Source organism: Bos javanicus, chromosome 11 (genome assembly GCF_032452875.1).
Source record: "Bos javanicus breed banteng chromosome 11, ARS-OSU_banteng_1.0, whole genome shotgun sequence".
NCBI classification, from domain to species: Eukaryota; Metazoa; Chordata; class Mammalia; order Artiodactyla; family Bovidae; genus Bos; species Bos javanicus.
In genome coordinates this window covers 23147284-23168931 of record NC_083878.1, presented here as the reverse complement: position 1 = coordinate 23168931, position 21648 = coordinate 23147284, and the positions used below count along the sequence as shown (strand labels likewise).

The 21648-nt window shown below is 37.7% G+C and overlaps 1 long non-coding RNA gene across 1 annotated transcript in view; it reads right to left on the bottom strand.

Annotated features, from left to right (window-relative positions):
- Positions 1-14449, bottom strand: part of LOC133256516 (uncharacterized) — a 46770-nt gene extending 32321 nt beyond the window's left edge. The window contains exon 1 of the long non-coding RNA XR_009739235.1: positions 13998-14449. This is a non-coding gene — a long non-coding RNA (uncharacterized LOC133256516). The remainder of the gene's footprint in view (positions 1-13997) is intronic.
- Positions 14450-21648: the final 7199 nt, after the last annotated feature.

Here is a 21648-nt window from a genome sequence, read left to right as displayed (position 1 = left end):
CGTTTTCAGATTCTTTTTTTCCTGTTTTTTAAAGGAAGTGTTTGAAATTACACTTATGATGTCCAAAATGAATGTTCTCTCACATTTCAGAAGTGTAGCTTGCACCTAGGAAGGTTCAGAATCATAATGGAACCATATATGGTTATTAAAAAAATAATGTGCTGGTAAGGGTTGGTTCCCACAAGAAACTGAAATGAGAAATTCCCAACTGAAGATTCAAGATTGATGTTGAACTCTGCCATATTTATCACACTGTGGTTTGCAGAACTGGATATTTTCTAAATTTCAGACACTTTGAAATCATTTCAAATAGCACCCAGAAATACACGAAATTAGTCTCTCATGTAAATTAAGCAACATGGTACAAAATAGTTCTTCAGTTCAGTTCAGTCGCTCACTCGTGTCTGACTCTTTGTGACCCCATGAATCGCAGCACGCCAGGCCTCCCTGTCCATCACCAACTCCCGGAGTTCACTCAGACTCATGTCCATAGAGTCGGTGATGCCATCCAGCCATCTCATCCTCTGGCGTCCCCTTCTCCTCCTGCCCCCAATCCCTCCCAGCATCAGAGTCTTCTCCAATGAGTCCTTAGAAGAGTATTTTCATAACGAACACATGAGTGCAGAGGAGTTTTAAAGGTACCCTGCCCCAGCTCTGTAGGTTCAGAGATGGTGGTACTTATAGTCAGAAAAGTGATGTCTCTTCTAAATGTCACGTAATTTATGAAAAAGTGAGAACCAAGATCAGGGTTTTCTGAGTCAATGAATTTTCTGGTTACCACGCCATCCACTGCTATATTCTACTAGTTTTATCACTTTTGAGACACAAGAGAAAAATTCCTAAAAAAAAAAATGAAAATTTTTATATTACATTAAAAACTAATTTTATTACTTGATTAAAAGATTTGAGAACTCTGTAGGTCTCCTTTTGTTTTAGACTAGTATATTTTTGAGACAAAATATATAAGATGATTGGACTAATTTTGAAAATACAAAAAAGAAAAATACAGAAAAAATATAAATAAAAATCATCTCGCAGAGAGAACTATAATTTTGAGGTAATTTTTTCTAATATGAACTCTCACTCTCCATCACAGGTGTTTGTGGATATATTTATACATCCATACGTGTACAGATATGTAAATAACATTGAGTTGATGATGGAAAATAATAAACAACACATAAAAAGAAATTAATTTGTATTTATAAAGAAGTCCCAAACTTCCAAACTCACATCCACATTGTATTTCGATTGCTGCAGTTCAGTTCAGTGCAGTTGTCACTCAGTCGTGTCCGACTCTTTGTGGCCCCATGGTCTGCAGCACACTAGGCTTCCCTGTCCATCACCAACTCCCAGAGTTTACTCAAACTCATGTCCATTGAGTCAGTGATGCCATCCAGCCATCTCATCCTCTGTCATCCCCTTCTCCTCCCACCTTTAATCTTTCCCAGCATCAGGGTCTTTTCAAATGAGTCAGTTCTTCAGATTCAACTTCACCATCACTTCTTCCAGTGAATATTCAGGACTGATTTCCTTTAGGATGGACTGATTCCTGTGGTTATTTCTGCCTTAAAAAGCTTTTAAATCAGGATTGAATCCAACACAGAATGATTATTTTTTCCTTATTTAGTTCAGTTCAGTTCAGTTCAGTCGCTCAGTCGTGTCCGACTCTTTGCGACCACATGAATCGCAGCACCCCAGGCCTCCCTGTCCATCACCACTCCCAGAGTTCACTCAGACTCATGTACATCGAGTCAGTGATGCCATCCAGCCATCTCATCCTCTGTCATCCCCTTCTCCTCCTGCTCCCAATCCCTCCCAGCATCAGAGTCTTTTCCAATGAGTCAATTCTTTGCATGAGGTGGCCAAAGTTCTGGAGTTTCAGCTTTAGCATCATTCCCTCCAAAGAAATCCCAGGGCTGACCTCCTTCAGAATGGACTGGTTGGATCTCCTTGCAGTCCAAGGGACTCTCAAGAGTCTTCTCCAACACCACAGTTCAAAAGCATCAATTCTTCGGTGCTCAGCCTTCTTCACAGTCCAACTCTCACGTCCATACATGACTACTGGAAAAACTATAGCCTTGACTAGATGGACCTTTGTTGGCAAAGTAATGTCTCTGCTTTTCAATATGCTGTCTAGGTTGGTCATAACTTTCCTTCCAAGGAGTAAGCGTCTTTTAATTTCATGGCTGCAGTCACCATCTGCAGTGATTTGGGAGCCCAAAAAACAAAGTCTGACACTGTTTCCCCATCTATTTCCCATGAAGTGATGGGACCGGATGCCATGATCTTCATTTTCTGAATGTTGAGCTTTAAGCCAACTTTTTCACCCTCCTCTTTCACCTTCATCAAGAGGCTTTTTAGTTCCTCTTCACTTTCTGCCATAAGGGTGATGTCATCTGCATATCTGAGGTTATTGATATTTCTCCCGGCAATCTTGATTCCAGCTTGTGCTTCTTCCAGCCCAGCATTTCTCATAATGTACTCTGCATAGAAGTTAAATAAGCAGGGTGACAATATACAGCCTTGACGTACTCCTTTTCCTATTTGGAATCAGTCTGTTGTTCCATGTCCAGTTCTAACTGTTGCTTCCTGACCTGCATACAGATTTCTCAAGAGGCAGGTCAGGTGGTCTGGTATTCACATCTCTTTCAGAATTTTCCACAGTTTATTGTGATCCACACAGTCAAAGGCTTTGGCATAGTCAATAAAGCAGAAATAGATGTTTTTCTGGAACTCTCTTGCTTTTTCGATGATCCAGGGGATGTTGGCAATTTGGTCTCTGTTTCCTCTGCCTTTTCTAAAACCAGCTTGAACAACTGGAAGTTCACGGTTCATGTATTATGTAAATAACTATAATGGAACACCTTTGGCCAATAGGATAATGGAATGAGCATCTTTGTTATAAACAAAAGAATTGGTCATGGAATCTACAGAAATAGGCAGATAACTGCATGGATAAGTCAGGAAAAAAGAGAACTTCAGGAAGTTTTAAAACAGATTTAACTTCTGATTATGCAAACTGAAGAAAATAGTTTCACATTTGCAACAAAAATATCATTGTATCCATAAAATGCCAAGCACGGTGTTAGATGTTGGGGACAAAAGGGTGTATAAAACATGATTCCAGTGTTCAATTTACATCCTAATAGGATGTACCAGAGAAGGCAATGGCAAGCCACTACAGTACTCTTGCCTGGAAAATCCCATGGACAGAGGAGCCTGGTAGGCTGCAGTCCAAGGAGTTGCTAAGAGTCAGACACGACTGAGTGACTTCACTTTCACTTTTCACTTTCATTCATTGGAGAAGGAAATGGCAACCCACTCCGGTGTTCCTGCTTGGAGAATCCCAGGGACAGGGGAACCTGGTGGGCTGCCGTCTCTGGGGTCACACAGAGTCGGACACGACTGAAGTGACTTAGCAGCAGCAGGATGTACCAGTACATATACCAGTGACTACTATAAAGTTCTCCAATCTAATAATGGTATTGTGGATATGTGCAAAATGGTACAGAATGACAAAGGCATGATCAATTAACAACTGACTCATGCTTGGGAAAGATCTAGAAGATCTCTCAAAAAGAAGTAGTTAAAATTAGCATTCCAGGATTAAGAGGATGCTCCACAATGAAACTGTTATGAATAGATAATAGGCTGTGTGGCTCAGACAGTAAATAATCTGCCTGCAATGCGGGTGACCTGGGTTCAATCCCTGGGTTAGGAAGATCCCCTGGAGGAGTATTCTTGCCTGGAGAACCCATGGACAGAGGAGCCTGATGGACTACAGTCCAGGGGGTCACAAAGAGTCTGACATGACTGAGCAACTAAGCACATCACAGCTATAAGAATAACAGAGAATTTATTCATTCATTGATTCAACAAAAATGTATAGAATATACTTTTGATGTATGAAATGTATAAACCATATGTCAGGGACTATTTCAGACATTAGTAACAGAGCTGGGTGAACCAGACAATTGAAACCCTTATCTTCTAAAGTGAAAGAGACTGGATTTCAAGGTAAATTGTGGGTCTAGAGATACAACTTTGACGGTGAAACATCAGCATATAGATTTTCATTTGAAAACCAGCAGTGCCAAATAAGATCATCTAGGAAACAAGAGAATGCAAACAGGAAACAGAAAGTGTGAGCCTTGATATTGCGTAACATACAAAGTCTAGAGGAAAAGGCAGAGCTACTGAAAAGAGACTGAGAAGAAATGGACAGTTAGTTCAGAAAATCTCCAGGAAAAACATGACAGGGAGGAATCCCACAAGGCAGGTGAAGACAGATGACTGGATCAAATATATCAAGTGAGATAAAGACTCAATCACTGGATTGAGGAGTGATGAGTTCTTTGGTGACCTAAAGATTTATTTGGGTGGCTTGTATATATGATTTGAACTAAGATTATCTTCCAGGGGGATGTTAACCAATTAACAAGGCAGAAATTGCACAACATCAAATGATGTTGAAATTTTGAGTAAGACGAGAACTTGGTGTTTAATATTGGATTTGACTTTTTAAATGGCAATCATTGAAAACATTTGACAAGAGGGTTTTCACTGGAGTATTGGGAAGAAAGCTTGATTAGTTGGCGGAGATAGCTTGATTAGAGAGAATGGGAGGTGAGCATTTCATAAGGGGTATGGAAAAGAATTTCATGGAATTTTCCTATAAAAGGAAAGCAGAATATAAAGGACTAAAACAGATGTGATACAGTGCCTCCAGTTACCTCTGCTTCAACCACTGCTTCTGTTCCCTTTTTCCCCCTTTTCCTCCTGTTTTGCTAAATTTCCCACCCTTGAACCTTGTCTAACTGTAAAACCACAGGCTTACCAAGCAGCTATTGATAAAAATGGTTCTGACAGTTACTGGGATGTCATTGTGCCAAGAATACCAAGCAGAAGGAATGGAAAAGTGGAACAATTTTCAACCAAACCAACAGCAAATTTCACAAGAGTAAGAGGTGAAAACTGCTATGTGAGTGAAACCACAAGTCTCCGTTTCTGCTCCTCCCCCTATAAAATCCTGCTTTGACTCAACAAGTTACCTAGTCTTCAGATAGTCCTTGATATGAATCAGGTGAATAAAACCTTTAACTGATACTTGAGTTACCTAAACTATTTTTTTTTCCCTTGACAAGAGCAATGGGGCAGTAACTAGAGAGGGATTTGCCCTCCAGAGAGGCATATAAAGATGAAAGACATTTTTATTTGTTTCCAATGAAAACAATTCTATAAAGAAAGAAAGATCCCTGATGTATATGTAAAGGGAGTGGATGGTTGCAGGAGAAATGTTTCTATATCCAGAAACAGATGAGATCCAATAAAAAAGTGAAAAGCAGAAAGGGGTAAGGAGAGCTTACCCTTTACTTGAGGAGAAATATGGAGGGTAACAATGCAGATCCTAAGAGGATTTGGTAATGGAAAGATTGAAAAATTCTCTTCTGATGGTTTCTATTTGCACAAAGAAATCATTTGCTCAGAGAAGTCATCCTATAAGAATGAGGAAAGAGGAGGAAGTGTTGGCATTTTAAGGAGAGATGAGAAGGTCAGAAATGGTATATTCTGTATTCAGTTCAGTTTAGTTCAGTCACTCAGTCGTGTCCAACTCTTTGCGACCTCATGAATCGCAGCACGCCAGGCCTTCCTGTCCATCACCATCTCCCAGAGTTCACTCAGACTCACGTCCATCGAGTCAGTGATGCCATCCAGCCATCTCATCCTCTGTCGTCCCCTTCCCCTCCTGCCCCCAATCCCTTCCAGCATACGAGTCTTTTCCAATGAGTCAACTCCTCACATGAGGTGGCCAAAGTTCTGGAGTTTCAGCTTTAGCATCATTCCCTCCAAAGAAATCCCAGGGCTGATCTCCTTCAGAATGGACTGGTTGGATCTCCTTGCAGTCCAAGGAACTCTCAAGAGTCTTCTCCAACACCACAGTTCAAAAGCATCAGTTCTTCTGCACTCAGCCTTCTTCACAGTACAACTCACATCTATACATGACCACAGGAAAAACCATAGCCTTGACTAGACGAACCTTTGTTGGCGAAGTAAAGTCTCTGCTTTTGAATATGCTATCTAGGTTGGTCATAACTTTCCTTCCAAGGAGTAAGCGTGTTTTAATTTCATGGCTGCAGTCACCATCTGCAGTGATTTGAGAGCCCAAAAAAAACAAAGTCTGACACTGTTTCCACTGTTTCCCCATCTATTTCCCATGAAGTGATGGGACCGGATGCCATGATCTTCGTTTTCTGAATGTTGAGCTTTAAGCCAACTTTTTCACTCTCCACTTTCACCTTCGTCAAGAGGCTTTTTAGTTCCTCTTCACTTTCTGCCATAAGGGTGGTGTCATCTGCATATCTGAGGTTATTGATATTTCTCCCGGCAATCTTGATTCCAGCTTGTGCTTCTTCCAGCCCAGCATTTCTCATGATGTACTCTGCATAGAAGTTAAATAAGCAGGGTGACAATATACAGCCTTGACGAACTCCTTTTCCTATTTGGAACCAGTCTGTTGTTCCATGTCCAGTTCTAACTGTTGCTTCCTGACCTGCATACAGATTTCTCAAGAGGCAGGTCAGGTGGTCTGGTATTCCCATCTCTTTCAGAATTTTCCACAGTTTATTGTGATCCATACAGTCAAAGGCTTTGGCATAGTCAATAAAGCAGAAATAGATGTTTTTCTGGAACTCGATTGCTTTTCCATGATCCAGCAGATGTTGGCAATTTGATCTCTGGTTCCTCCGCCTTTTCTAAAACCAGCTTGAACATCAGGAAGTTCATGGTTCATGTATTGCTGAAGCCTGGCTTGGAGAATTTTGAGCATTACTTTACTAGCGTGTGAGATGAGTGCAATTGTGCGGTAGTTTGAGCATTCTTTGGCATTGCCTTTCTTTGGGATTGGAATGAAAACTGACCTTTTCCAGTCCTGTGGCCACTGCTGAGTTTTCCAAATTTGCTGCCAGATTGAGTGCAGCACTTTCACAGCATCATCTTTCAGGATTTGAAATAGCTCAACTGAAATTCCATCACCTCCACCAGCTTTGTTCATAGTGATGCTTTCTAAGGCCCACTTGACTTCACATTCCAGGATGTCTGGCTCTAGGTCAGTGATCACACCATCGTGATTATCTGGGTCGTGAAGCTCTTTTTTGTACAGTTCTTCTGTGTATTCTTGCCACCTCTTCTTAATATCTTCTGCTTCTGTTAGGTCCATACCATTTCTGTCCTTTATCGAGCCCATCTTTGCATGAAATGTCCCCTTGGTATCTCTAATTTTCTTGAAGAGATCTCTAGTCTTTCCCATTCTATTGTTTCCCTCTATTTCTTTGCATTAAGTGCTGAGGAAGGCATTCTTATCTCTTCTTGCTATTCTTTGGAACTCTGCATTCAGATGCTTATATCTTTCCTTTTCTCCTTTGCTTTTTGCTTCTCTTCTTTTCACAGCTATTTGTAAGGCCTCCCCAGACAGCCATTTTAGTTTTTTGCATTTCTTTTCCATGGGGATAGTCTTGATCCCTGTCTCCTGTACAATGTCACGAACCTCAGTCCATAGTTCATCAGGCACTCTATCTATCAGATCTAGTCCCTTAAATCTATTTCTCACTTCCACTGTATAGTCATAAAGGATTTGATTTAGGTCATACCTGAATGGTCTAATGGTTTTCCCTACTTTCTTCAATTTAAGTCTGAATTTGGCAATAAGGAGTTCATGATCTGAGCCACAGTCAGCTCCTGGTCTTGTTTTTGTTGACTGTATAGAGCTTCTTCATCTTTGGCTGCAAAGAATATAATCAATCTGATTTCAGTGTTGACCATCTGGTGATGTCCATGTGTAGAGTCTTCTCGTATGTTGTTGGAAGAGGGTGTTTGTTGTGACCAGTGCATTTTCTTGGCAAAACTCTATATTACAGATATTTAATATACTAGTTTATAATTCTGTAGTTTGGGCTTATAAATTGCTGGGAAATGTGATGGGACTGAAGGCCAGTGCGAAGAGACCATTTGGGATGACGTACTGGGGAAACATTTTAGATTCAGACAGCAAATGGCATTAAAAAAGGTCTGAATGTTATTTTCTAACCAGTGAAGATGCAGGATTTTCAAACAAGTGATGACAAGATTGATTCTGTTGTGAATGTGCTGCTGGCTTTATGATAATTTTTGACAATAATTTCTTCTTGAAATATATTTATTCAATTTTCTATGTAATTTTCTATGTAAAATTTTCTATGTAAAATATTGGTGATTATCACTATAAGAGTAAGAAAGAAAGAAATCATATAAATGTACACCTAAGAACAGCTTTCTAGAATTTGGCTCCATAATAATATATGAGTTAAATAAACTACTTTTAACTTATTAATTGCATATTATTTTCTCATATAGTCCTTGAATACTATTTGACAATATGAATATTTAGAAACATACTAAGTCCCATATTTAGAATGAAGTGTGTTTCAAAACATCATTTCTTTCTGATCACAAAAATAATACATGCTAATTGTTGATAATTTGGAAACTATAAAGATTTACAATGAAGAGATAAAAATTATCTATAACCCTAATCCACACATATGGTTTATTTAATAATTATTGTATATTTCATTATACACAATTATATTTATTTAATTGGTTATCTAGGTAATTTACAGATGAAATTGTATTTTTAAAGGAATTCACTAATGACCACTGGAAGAGTGGGAATAGGGGCTGTACAACAGCTACTCAAGAGCATATACTTTTGAAAACTATAGCAAATAAAAAAATGTAAAATTATGACACCAGCATCCAAAGCTTTAAAAGATTTTATAATTATCTTGAATGAAGCTCATCTGTCTTTCCCTTCTTAAAGTCTCTTGCATGACCTGGACCCAAATCAGGAATAAACCTTGATTCTTTTTTGAATCATAGAAAACATGTATTGTATTACTTTGGGAAACCTCACATCAAATAAAACCAGGTCAGGTTAACCATATGGCAGTGTTTCTTAAGTTTTCTGCAAGTCCTTTTATTAGTGCAGGTTATTACTGTCACAGGGCAAGGCTTACTAAGTCAGAAAATGTGCATGAACCAGGCCAGTGTTTTGATATTTTGAAGAATTTTTAAAATTAAATTAATTAAAGCATTATATACAAACTAGAACAGTGTTAGTTAGTTGCTCAGTCATGTCCAACTCTTTGCAACTCTATGGACTGTAGCCTACCAGACTCCTCTGTCCATGGAGTTCTCCAGGCAAGAATACTGGAGTGGGTTGCCATTTCCTCCTCCAGGGGATCTTCCCAACCCAGAACTCAAACTCAGGTCTCCTGCATTACAGGCAGATTCTTTACCATTTGAGTCACCAGAAAAGCCAAAATAGAGCAAAAGCATCTTAAAATAATATCTGAAACTACCTCCTCTCTTCAAAAAGTAATTACTGAATCCACGGGATTTGGGCGGGGGCGGGGGGGGAAATAGAGGTAGGAAAAAGTAGATTCCCATCAAAATCATTTACCCTTAAGGTAACCATGTTTTGTTGTTGTTTATTCACTAAGTCATGGCCAACTCTTTTGCGACCTCATGGACTGTAGCTCACCAGGCTTCTCTGTCCATGGGATTTTCCAGGCAAGAACAAATTTAAAATCCTAAGCCAAAAAAAAAAAAAAGAGAGAGAGAGACTCTAAAACTTTGTGTATTTTTTTTTTTTTTTTTTTGCACTTTGTGAAATGTGGTATTACAGCAATTTATTTTGTTTGTGGGGTTTTTGTCCCTCACTTGTCAAAATCACAGACTCATAAAATATAGTAAGATAAACATTTGTTTGAAAAAAAATAAGTTCAGAAGAGAACCATATAAAGCCAAAATAAAGATCTCAAGTTAATTTTACTTGTTGGATGGCATCATCGACTCAATGGACATGAGTCTGAGTAAACTCCAGGAGTTGGTGATGGACAGGGAAGCCTGGCGTGCTGCAGTCCATGGGGTTGCAAAGAGTCGGACATGACTAAGCAACTGAACTGAACTGAACAATATCACCTCACTGAGGAGATTAGCAGCTGAAATGAAGAAAATAACCAACAATAGAAAATTTGTGAAAAGAAATGTTCCCTTTCTTTTCTAGATAACATCCTCCTAGTAACAGATGCTGGGTATGTGCTTTGGGTCTTGCCACAAGGATGGCCTAATTAGGATAAAGTAGGTCTAGTGAAGATATTAAAAACACAGTGATCTGTCAGCCACAGAACAAAAATGTGACTTGTCAAAAGATGTGGGGATGTACAAAAATCAAACTACTGGGAGAATTTTTACTTTAGTAAACTCTGAAAGAATACTGGAATTTTGAACTGAATTTTAGCAGGAAACCAGCAGAGTGATTTTCAGAAGCAGGAACCAGTCACTGGCAACAGGATAAGATTTCCTTCATTAAACACACCAAAGAAATAAGCTCAACTTACACTTCTGAAGTGGTTTGCATGATGTGCTAGGCTCTTGCAAGCAAGAAATGCTTGCTCTATACACTTTGTTGAGAGTTTTTTGGTTTTTTTTGTTGTTGTTGTTTTAAATCATGATGGATGTTAAATTCTGTCAAATAGCTTTCCTCCATCTATTGAGATGATCATATGATCTTTATCTTTTATTTTGTTAATGTTATATATCATTTATATTGATCTGTACATGATGAACCATCCTTGAATCTCTAGAGTAAATTGTGGTGTATGATTCTTTTCATGTATTACTAAATTCAAACTCTGTTTGCTAATATTTTGTTGAGGACTTTTGAATCTATATTTATCAGGAATATTGACCTGTAATTTTCTATTCTTACAGTGTCTCTGCCTAACTTAGGTATCAGGGTAATGATGAGCTTCTAAAATGAACTATGAAGTGTCTCCACATCTTTTTAAGAGTTTGAGAAGAACTGGTATTAGTTCTTAAAAGTTCAATAGAATTGACCAGTGAAGTCATCTGTTCCTAATATTTTCTTTGTTCCAAGCTTTTGATTACTGATTCAGTCTCTTCTCTTTATTAGAATTGATCTGTTCAGATTGTCTATTTATTTATGATTCAGTCTTGATATGGTTGTATATTTCTAGAGATTTATCCATTTCTTCTATATTTTGCAATTTGTTGCCATATAGTCTCTTATGATTTTGTATTTCTGTGGTATGAATTGTAATATATTTTCTTTCATTTATACATTTGAGTCTTTTTTTTCTCTTGGTAAGTCTAGCTAATTGTCTATTTTGTTAATTTTTTAAAAAATCAACTCAGTTTCATTCCTTTTATATTGTCATTTTAATATCTATTTCATTTATTTCCATTTTGATCTTTATTCTTTCTTTTACTAACTTTGGGCTTAGTTTGTTCTTTTTCTAGTTCCTTAAGCTGTAAAGTTACGCAGTTGTTGTTGTTTTTTTTTCTTTTTTTAAAGCACTTGTTGAATTCTATTAAAGATATTATTCATTAATGTCTATGTCAATAGCATATTTTATGTTGTCCATACAAAAATATGAAGCTTTCAATATTAAAATATGGATGACCATACAAGGTTAATAAAAATATAGTCACTGAATGCTTTTCAATGGATTTTTCACAGAACTATTTGTGTTTCATATATATTCTATCACTTGAATACCCTGTGCCTTGACTCTAAATATTTGGCCATCTAGCATGCTTTTTTAATTGATTTTAATTTTTAGAGTAGTTTTAGGTTCACAGGACAATTAAGTGGAAGGTACAAAGATAGCCATTAGCCTCCTATCCTCACATACACATATCCTTCCCCATTATGAATATTTCCCACTGGAATGGCACATTGTTACAATTTAGGAACCTACATTGACAAACCATGATTACCCACAGGCCATAGTTTGCAATACATTTCACTCTTAGTATTGTACATTATATGAATTTGGTCAAATGTATAATAACACGAATCCACCATTTTACTATCATACACAGTAGTCTCACTGCCCTAAAAATCCTCTGTGCTTTGTGCATTTATGCCTCCTTCTCCCCTTCCCCATGGCAACCACTGATATTTTCACTATTTCCATAGTTTTGCCTTTTCCAGAATGCCAATAGTTAGGACCATACAGTATTTAGCCTTTTCAGATTGATTGCTTTTATTTACTAATATTCATTTATGATTTCTCCATGTCTTTTAATGGCTTGATAGCTCATCTCTTTTCAGGTTTGACCAATATTCCATTATCTGCAGGTACTACCATTTACTTATCCATTCAGCTACTGTCAAACAACTTGGCTGACTAGTTTTGACAATTATGAATAAAGCTTCTATGAATATCTGCGCATAGTTGTTTGTGTAGAACTAAGTTTTCAGTGAATTCGCTCTTTTGGGTAAATACCAAGGAGTGCAGTTGTTAGATGGCTTGGTATTTTAGTTTTGTAGGAAATGGCCAAACTGTCTCCTAATTTGATGTTCAGTCACTCAGTCATGTCCAGCTCTTTGAAACCCCATGCTCTGCAGCATGCCAGGCTTCTCTATCCTTCGCCATCTCCCAGAGCTTGCTCAAACTCATGTCCATTGAGTCAGTGACACCTTCCAACCATCTTGCCCTCTGTTGTCCCCTTATCCTCCTGCCTTCAATCTTTCCCAGCACCAGGGGCTTTTGCTAATACCACTATATCATTCTGTGTTCCCACAACAGTAAATGAGGGTTGCTGTTGCTTCACATCCTTGTCAGCATTTGCTGTTGTTCTTAATTATGTCCAGTTGAATGGATATGTAGCAGTGCCTCATTACTTTAATTTGCATTTCCCTGATGACATATGATGGGGAACATGTTTTCACATGCTTATTTGCCATCTATATATCTTTTCTGGTGAATGTTCATTCAGATTTTTAACCTATTTTTAAATTGAGTTATTTGTTTACATATGGTTACATGTTAAGTGTTTTGAGCATTTGAATAAAAGTTATCTATCAGATGTGTCTTTTCTGAAGATTTCCTGAATATCTTCTTATCCTCTTAACAGTGTCTTTTGCCGAGCATAAAATTTTTAATTTTAATGAAGTCCAGATTATGGATCAGGCTTTTTGTGTTGAATCTTAGTCATCACCATATCCAAAATCATCTAACTTTTCTTTTATATTATCCTCAAGAAGTTTTGTTTTCTTTTATATTATCCTCAAGAAGTTTTGAGTTTTACACTTCGATCTACATTTCATTTCGATTAACTTTTGTTAAGGATGTAAGGTACGTGTCTGGTTCTCTGTATGTGTGCATGTATTCATGTATGTTCATGTGTGTGTAGATATTCAATTGGTCCAGCACCATTTCTTGCAAAGACTGGTTTTTCTGCCTGCTAAATTGATCTGTCCATTTGTGAGAGAGGGGTAGTGATTATCCAACTTAAAATTCTGTCCATTTTGGCTTTATACAGTTTGGTTCTCTATTGTTCTCTATTTTGTTAGATAAATACATGTTAACAATTACATCTTCTTGACGAATTGGCACTTTTATTATTACATTGCGTGCCTCTTTAACCCTGACAACTTTCCTTTCCTTGAAATTAATAAAGCAATTTCTGCTTTCTATTCATCAATGTTAGCACCGTACAGTTTTCTCCATTCTTTAACTTTTAATCTACGTTGCTTTACATTTAAAGTGGGTTTCTTGGTCTTTAATTTTTAATGGGGTATGACTGATTTACAATGTTGTGTTAGTTTCAGGTATACAGCAAAGTGTATCAGTTTTACAAATACATATACCACTGTTTTTATATAATTTTCCCACACAGGCCTTTAGAGAGTATTGAGCAGAGTTCCCTGTGCTATACAGTTGGTCCTTGTTAGGTATCTATTTTATATAGAGTAGTGTGTATGTATCAATCCCAATCTTCCAATTTATCACTTCCTCCCCCATGCCCCCTTGTAACAGTAAGCTTATTTTCTACATATGTAACTCTATTTTGGTTTGGTAGATTTATAGCCTTTTTTCAGATTCTACATATAAGCAATATCATATATTTGTCTTTGTATGACTTACTTTATTCAGTATGAGAATCTCTAGGTCCATCCGTGTCGCTGCAAATGGCATTATTTTCTTCTTTTTACAGCTGAGTAATATTCCTTTGTATATATGTACCACATCTTCTTTATCCATTTCACACTGGTAATGGCCATCAACAAAAGTCTATAAGCAGTAAATGCAAGAGAGGGTATGGAAAAAGGAAACCCATCTACATTATTGGTGGGAAGGTACATTGATACAGCCACTAGGAGAGTAGTATAGAGATTCCTTTCAAAACTGAAAATAGAGCTACCATAAATCCCACAATCCCTTAATATCTACCATATTTGTTATTATTATTTGTTGACATTGTTCCTTTCTCCCAGTTTGTCCTCCACTTTTTCTTCCTTTTGTGTTTTTAATTGAACATTTTATATAATTCCATTTCTCTCTTTTCTTTGCATACTAATTACACTTAAAATTTTTTTTTTGTAATTGCCCTGGAGTTTGCTAATATACATTCATAAGTAATTCAAATCAACTTTCACATAACACTATCCTACTCACAGTTTGCATGAGTATTTTACAATAACAAAATAATCCTATTTTCTGTCTCTTGTACTATTTTTTGTCATTTATTTCTTATATTTAAGCACATATATATAATATACATATGAATAATCAAAAGCATTGTGACTATTATTATTTTAAACAAATAGTCTATTAAGTCAATTAAGAATAAGAAAAATAAACTATTTTATCTTTTCTTATTCCTTCTTTGATGCTCTTTTTTAACTTCATTGCCCCCCTATATAATCATATCTAGTTTCATAGCTTTGAGTACTAGTTATATGTCAATAACTATTACATTTATATATCCAGCCAGGACTGTTCCCCAGTTCTCCATATTGAGATAACTTAGTAGCTTATACAATATCTTTGCACAGATGTCTAACAGGTATTTCAAGCTTAACCAAATTCTTGCTTTTTCACCCCACATCATGTACTTTTTGAAACTGCCCATTCCTTAGTCAAATGGAACTCTGTTTTTATCTTCAGAGGTATCTGCCCAAAAGTTAGAGTGATTTTCCCAACACTAGATTCAGAAATTTATAGCCCTCAGCTCCAGGTACTTCTTCCTCTCCTCCCCTGAATTTGCACCACTTATTACACTAGTTGCATAATTCATAATTTATTTTTGCTTATTATATGCCTTTCCCAGGTAGATTATAAATTTTCATTTTTTTGCTCTATTCCTAGGGCCTAGAGGATTCACTGGAACACAGTTTGTTGAGTGAATGATTGATAACCAGAGTAGCTTCCAAGAGGAAGCCTAAATTACAGGCTTCAGTACATCTCCTTTACTAAGCCGGGCAACCTAACAACTGGGGAGCAGAGCTGTACCTATTAACCAGTCCTCCCCATGATAGAAGTCTGTCCTTTCTGCATCTTAGCTCTCAGACAAATGAGCTGGAGACGCAGCAACACTGGATGAATTCAGCTTGGAGAACAATAAGAACTTAGCCCAGCAACCTCATCTTAACTCTAAACACAGTTTACTCTATTGGTAACACTACTAAAATATCGGTAACCTACAGTCTATACTACCTTTATACCTTCAGTTTGGCTTTACCTGCAATAAAAATTTATTGAATTGTTGACTTCCAATGTAGAGAACAATATCTGCCATTGTTGAGATATAAAAATTCAATGACTTACCAAATAATAATAGCCTAATTATACTAGCAAAGATAGGGTTTTTTACTTTATACTAGATATTATTCTAAGCATTTTTTTTATATTTTTATTTAATCCTCATAAAAACTCTAACTGGTATGAACTCTAATTATTTTACTCATGGAGCAACTGAGAAACACAGAGGTAATATTTGCTCAAGATCAGTTAGTTAGTGAGATTACATAACTGGAATTAAAATCCAAGCAGTCTGACTAGAAAGTCCAGACTCAAACAGATTCACTATTCCATAGAAGAAAAGAGTGACCAAGTTGTGATTTAAATCCAGTTCTTTCAACCAAGTTTTACTTCCTTCTCATCTCAGGTGCTTGAAATCTCTCTTATAGTAGAGAAAGATAAAGTTGTCTAATTTATATAATTAGGTTAAAAGAAAAATAGGGATGCCTGAGATATATGAAGGAGTCAGGAAAAGCTAAAAGGTTTAAAGAGAGAAACCTGGTCATAAAAAGAGAAAGAGAAATAAGGGAAGAAAATGAAAGAGAAAATAAGCATTTGATTTATTTCTTTGACCTCAACCTCATCACCAAAAATTGCATCACAGTTTTCCAAGAAGTTTGCTTCTTGGAGAAAGTATCAAAGTAATATGATGAATGATAAAACACCATCCAAATGAGATCTATTATTTTATATGAATAAATAAAATGTTTATTTGTTCTGCTATAATATTTTGACTTAATTCTTTAATTTGAAGAATGCCTCCAAAGTTAAAATAAATGAGGATATTTTCAGAATGTATCATTAGGTGCTTTGATTTTTCTGAGAAATAGAATATTTTCAACAAAAACTTTGACACGCATTAAAAGTTAATGCCAATTCTAAACGGAATAAAGATAAATCATCTCAATTTAATCAAGGAAAGGGACATTGGTGAAAGAGTAACAATATGGAATTTTTAAATAAGTGAAATAATACATAAATGTGGAAAATTAACTTTCTTCTCCAACAGCCATGTGGCTTATATTTTAGTCACAGTGCATTAAGATTAAAGGCCCCCATGATTAGTGTTCATTTTGCTCATGTGTGTTATTTGCTCAGGCATGCCCGACTTTTTGTGACCCGTGGACTGTAGCCTGCCGGGCTCCTCTGTCCATGGAATTCTCCAGGCAAGAATACTGGAGTGGGTTGCATTCCCTTCCCCCAATAGTTCAGTTGCTAAAAAAATCTGCCTGCAATGCAGGAGACCCCGATTCGATTCCTGGGTCAGGAAGATCCTCTGGAGAAGGCATAGACTACCCGCTCCAGTATTCTTAGCCTTTCCTTGTGGATCAGCTGGTAAAGAATCTGCCTGCAATGCAGGAGATCTGGGTTCAATCCTTGGAAGATCCCCTGGAGAAGGGAAAGGCTGCCCATTCCAGTATTCTGGCCTGGAGAATTCCATGGACTGTATAGTCCATGGGGTCACAAAGAGTCAGACATGACTGAGCAAGTCTCACTTTTCAGGGGATATTTCCAACCCATGGATCAAAACTGGGTCTCCTATATTGCCTGCAGATTCTTTACCATCTGAACTACCAGAGAAGCCCATTAAATTAACTTGTCTTCCGTCACTGGTCTATGCAATTTTCAAGAACAGCAAGCATACTCTATTCACCTTTATGCACTTTTAGTTAAAAGAGAAATACATTAGGAGAGATAAATCAGACCTCAGAAAAGAAAACTATTGTTATGTCTATAGCCATCAGAGGTAACCAGAGAAGAGATGCAAAATGCCAGAAATACGACTACACATTTGTTCTGGAAAGATCTTCAGTGAATTTAATTAGATAGACTACCATTTATGTAAAAGCTTGACTGTTACCTAAAGACAACAGTATCAAAACTTCATTAGTTGATAATTTTTCTGCTTCTAAAATGCCCAAAGCTACTAAAAATAATAAAATAAATAAAAACAAGAAAATCACGTAATGGGTTTTCATTCCATCATGACGCCTTTCTGCCCTTTAGAAAATTAAAGTTGATGGTGAATAACAATGTATAAACAAAAAATTTAAAATGTAACACAGAATCACACACACACATATGCACCCAACACTCCCGCTGAGCTTTGTATCTGGACAAACCTGAATCAACTGATCTTTGTACTCATGAGATTATAGTATAAGACGAAAATAAAACACACTTTTCAGCTATATTCATGAATTCCTGATGACAGAACTACCCATGTAATCAAGATGCCTGATGGAGTGCTAAATAAATGAAGGCATTAATTAATACGTGACTTATTTCTTGTAGATTCTTAAGTGCTTTTGCTCTATTTTGATTCAGGTGTAACCACACTGAATCTTCCTCTTCGGTGTACCCTAGCTAAGGAAAGAGTGCCTACACTTGAAAATTTTGAAAAAGACTTTCAAGGTTACTAGGAGCATGGCACCCCACTCTAGTACTCATGCCTGGAAAATCCCATGGACGGAGGAGCCTGGTAGGCTGCATGGGTCACTAAGGGTCGGACACGACTGAGCGATTTCACTTTCACTTTTCACTTCCCTGCTTTGGAGAAGGAAATGGCAACCCACTCCAGTGTTCTTGCCTGGAGAATCTCAGGGACAGGGGAGCCTGGTGGGCTGCCATCTATGGGGTCGCACAGAGTCAGACACGACTGAAGCGACTTAGCAGCAGTAGCAGTAGCAGCAGTGTGTGATAGGTCACAGTTCTTTGGGTTTGTAGGAGGTCTCAGTTCAGTTCAGTTCAGTTTAGTCACTCAGTCGTGTCTGACTCTTTGTGACCCCAGGGACTGCAGCACCCCAGGCCTCCCTGTCCATCACCAACTCCCAGAGTTGACCCAAACTCATTTCCATTGAGTCGGTGATGCCATCCAACCATTTCATCCTCTGTCAACCTCTTCTCCGCCTGCCCTCAATCTTTCCCAGCATCAGGGTTTTTTTCAAATGAGCTCTTCGTATCAGGTGGCCAAAGTATTGGAGTTTCAGCTTCAACATCAGTCTTTCGACTGAACACCCAGGACTGATCTCCTTTAGGATGGACTGGTTGGATCTCCTTGCAGTCCAAGGGACTCTCAAGAGTCTTCTCCAACACCACAGTTCAAAGCATCAACTCTTCAGTGCTCAGCTTTCTTCACAGTCCAACTCTCACATCCATAACATGACTACTGGAAAAACCATAGCCTTGACTAAATGGACCTTTGTTGGCAAAGTAATGTCTCTGCTTTTTAATAGGCTGTCTAGGTTGGTCATAACTTTTCCAAGGAGTAAGCATGTTTTAATTTCATGGCTACAGTGATTTTAGAGCCCCCCAAAATAAAGTCAGGCACTATTTCCACTGTTTCCCCATCTATTTGCCATGAAGTGATGGGACTGGATGCCATGATCTTAGTTTTCTGAATGTTGAGCTTTAAGCCAACTTTTTCACTCTCTTCTTTCACTTTCATCAAGAGGCTCTTTAGTTCTTCTTCACTTTCTGCCGTAAGGGTGGTGTCAACTGCATATCTGAGGTTATTGGTATTTCTCCCAGCAATCTTGCTTCCAGCTTGTGCTTCATCCAGCCCAGCATTTCTCATGATGTACTCTGCATATAAGTTAAATAAGCAGGGGGACAATATACAGCCTTGATGTACTCCTTTCCTATTTGGAACCAGTCTGTTGTTCCATGTCCAGTTCTAACTGTTGCTTCCTGACCTGCATACAGATTTCTCAAGAGGCAGGTCAGGTGGTCTTCATCTCTTGAAGAATTTTCCATAGTCAAAGGCTTTGTGATCCACATAGTCAAAGGCTTTGGCATAGTCAATAGCTGTTTTTCTGGAACTCTCTTGCTTTTTTGATGATCCAGCGGATTTTGGCAATTTGATCTCTGGTTCCTCTGCCTTTTCTAAAACCAGCTTGAACATCTGCAAGCTCATGGTTCACAGATTGCTGAAGCCTGGCTTGGAGAATTTGAGCATTCGTTTGCTAGCATGTGAGATGAGTGCAACTGTGCACCTGGAGGTCTGCTGCAGGTAATGTAGACTGCACTGCATATACGAGGCACCATCTTAGTGATTTTTAAGTTGCTCATCCTCCATAGTCAATGGTTATAAGACATAAGTCTTTAGAGAAGTTTGCCAATTTCTCTCATTTTTTGTACCAACTAAAATTACTTTGCAAAATGTCTTTGTTCCACACAAATTGTACTTCATATGTCTAAATTTCCTTCCTAAGTACTATTCTGTCAACACAGTCTGTCTTTCTAAATTTTTATCACAGATTGGTATTGGGCTAGTACAGGACATACTGGGGATAAACCAGAATGTCAGCATGCATCCCTATAAAATGTTTCCCATAGAGCCTCACATAATCCTGTGACTCTAACAGTATCTTAACCATGGAAAACAAAGAATAAATGAATGCTATTTTTGTAACATATACATGAAATAACCTTGTTTACACAAATTGAGTTCAAAAATTAGTTGACTAACAGAAGCCTCACTTTATCTCATATGCCTGATTATTTATTAGATATCTTAATTTTTCTTTAAGGATACATTCTCTAAACTAGGTAGGACAAATTTTTGGTACTAAATAAAAATATTTTCTCCTTTTAACTTCTTTCTTCTTTCCCCATATATCTGTCTGTGATCTTTAGCCTTCACACATCCTATTTAAAAAGTTTTGGGTTATACTGGAGGAAAGAGAAAGAAAAATATCAGGTATGTGGTAAATTAGTGTTTACTTTGCTTTATTTTAATTATAATTTCTATGAAACTCAGAAACACTCTCTCAGAGTATGATACCTGCATCAAAGAAAAAAGGTTAATAAATAGCACAGACACGAAGAATGATAAGGATATGTGGAACACATCCTAAACATGTTAGGAACATGCTGCTAAGTCGCTTCAGTCGTGTCCGACTCTGTGCAACCCCATAGATGGCAGCCCACCAGGCTCCGCCGTCCCTGGGATTCTCCAGGCAAGAACACTGGAGTGGGTTGCCATTTCCTTCTCCAACGCATGAAAGTGAAAAGTGAAAGTGAAGTCTCTCAGTCGTGTCCAACCCTCAGCGACCCCATGGACTGCAGCCTTCCAGGCTCCTCCGTCCATGGGATTTTCCAGGCAAGAGCACTGGAGTGGGGTGCCATTGCCTTCTCCTGTTAGGAACATGGAACATCCTAAATACCTATTGAAAACGTTGAAGTACTTTCTTATTGAATAAAATTCACTGTACATAGATCTGTCACAGAGACATTTATTTTAAGCTAAAAAGTTCTTTGTTTGTAAAAGTAGTACATGCTGGGCTCAATTGCAATTTTCTTTAAATATCTGCAGTTGTTTTGTATATACTGTCAGAATACAAGATTAATTATTTCTAAAAGGAATGAAACTTATGGAAAAGGAATGAAATTAACTTAGCACTCCCTTTTATTTAACAGAGCCATGGCACAGAAAAAAAGAATAAGCAAGACAGATGGATGGCCAGGGCCAAAAATGGGAGGAGAAAAGATGGGACCAGATCCTAGTGAGGTACAAATCTGTTCAGAGGGTTGATGGAAATAGAGACTGGTGGAGAGCTAAGTGGCAGAGGAGTTCTTAACAGATTCAGAAAGAGAGTTGGAAGTTGGAAAAGAGTAGAAGCAAATGTGATCACATGGAAAAATGAACAGGTTCTTAAATCTGGTAAATGGAATCATCTTTTGGACATTAAACTATTCCTATAAGGATAGGTGTGTGCCTTGCACATTTCCCTGCAGGCTATTTTGAATGTGCCTTGAATTCATATTTCACAGTTGCAGAACAGATTGCCACAAACTTAGAGGCAGAAAACAAAACCCATTTATTCACTCACAAATCTGTGGGACAGAAGTCTGGGTGGGCTCAATGGGTTGCATGCTTAGAGCCTCACAATGCTGAAATCAAAGTTTTGGCCAAACTGGGCTCTTTTGTGGAAGCTGTGGGGAAGCATCCACTTCCAGGCTCATTTAGATTCTTGGAAAAATCCAGCTCCTG